Source organism: Neovison vison, chromosome 10 (assembly GCF_020171115.1).
Source record: "Neovison vison isolate M4711 chromosome 10, ASM_NN_V1, whole genome shotgun sequence".
NCBI lineage: Eukaryota > Metazoa > Chordata > Mammalia > Carnivora > Mustelidae > Neogale > Neogale vison.
Window position 1 is genome coordinate 31,281,879 of NC_058100.1, and position 1,609 is coordinate 31,283,487.

General features: G+C 53.3%; 1 pseudogene; it reads right to left on the minus strand.

Annotated features, from left to right (window-relative positions):
• Positions 1–425: 425 nt before the first annotated feature.
• Positions 426–544, minus strand: LOC122918897 (annotated as a pseudogene).
• Between the last annotated feature and the right edge of the window lie 1,065 nt (positions 545–1,609).

Here is a 1,609-nt window from a genome sequence, read left to right on the forward strand (position 1 = left end):
GTGGTGGTCAATATGAGATTTTGACCCAGAGTCAATTTGCATGCATCCTTGACCAGGAGGGCCATGGCAGCAATTATGCAGAAACAAGGGGGGAACCCAGCTGCTACTGGATCTAGTTTCTTGCTAAGATAGGCCACTGGCCTTCACCAAGGCCCCAGAGTCTGAGTCAAAACTCCTTTAGTCAGCCCTGCCTTTCCATCCACATACAAGTGGAAGGGCTTGGTAACATCTGGGATGACCAATGCTGGGGCACATAGTAAGGCTCTTTGTAATTCCCGAAATGCTCCTTCTGCCTCAGCTGTCCACACTCTACCATAGTGAGTCCTCCCTTAGCCAGTTCATAGAGAGGTTGTGCCATCTCCGTGAAGGCAGCATCCACAGCCAGCAGTAGCCCACCGTCCCAAGGAACTCCCTCTTGGAGATCAAAGCGAAAGCACCTGGTATTCCCAGGCAGTCTTCCATCCAAGTACTAACCAGGTCCAACCCTGCTTAGCTTCCGAGATCAGACGAGATCGGGCGCGTTCAGGGTAGTATGGCCATAGACAATCATAGGGTTCTTACCCGATATTCTCAGATGAGTGTACGCGACACCCTGTGTAACATGGAACCGTCCTCCCCTTGCTGGAGGAAGCTGAACTTTCTCATACCCTACTGTTACCTTAATCTGTCCAGGCTTGGTTAGCTACCATATCTCTCTTGTTCACAGTTACATTGGCCCCCCTGCCTTCTTGGGCTACTGATGCCTTGTGGTCATACCCATTCTGTACAGAGGAGGAGGTAGTGGAGGATTTCTAAGTGCTTGGAACAGAATGAGGTTTCAGACAGATGGACATGTCGTTCAAAGATGCAGAGGCTGCAGAGAGCCAGCATATTCAGGAACGTGCCAGCAGCTGCACGTGTATCACTCGGGACAGGTCCCTGGCAGCCTCTGATGGCCAAGATTTGAAGCCTTGACTCCCGAGCTCCTCCCATGGGCCCTTGTGTGATCCATCAAGTCCAGACATCAGAGAAGAGGGACAGGCAGCTCATGGAGCTTCTTCTTCCCCTTGGAGAGTTTTCTTCCCCTTGGAAGATGGCTTCCTAGACTCAAAGTGGACCCTCAGACTCTCATTTTCCTAGGTCTGAAAACCAACACATAGGTGCTGAGGCTCATGGGCATGCATGTTCTAGCATGGGGGTATCAGCCACCTGGCAGCAGTGCTGCCTCACCTGAACCCACACCGCCCACTCCCCAGGCTGTGCTCCCAGGAGCAGCAACACTCAGCAAGGGGAGGCTACCCGGCCCTGCTGCCGGCTACTGATCCCACGTTCCTGACGATGGACGAAGGCACGTAGGCACACCTTTGAGCCTACACACCTCTGCTGGGTGCTGAGCCAGAGTCCAAATTCATTGCACAGAATTTCCCCTGTTCCATCTCCCAGATTCTGGGTGGAGGAGCCCAGAGAGAACAGCCATGGTCTGCTCTGCCATCGGAGCAGGGCTGTCCCTGGATGCTGTCCTGCTCACGTCCCTTGCGGGAACTTAGGACCATCTTATCTAAGGTCTGTCCGTATAAACCCTGGACCAGGCTACTCTGTGGAGTAGATGACCATTATGCCAGATGACGCC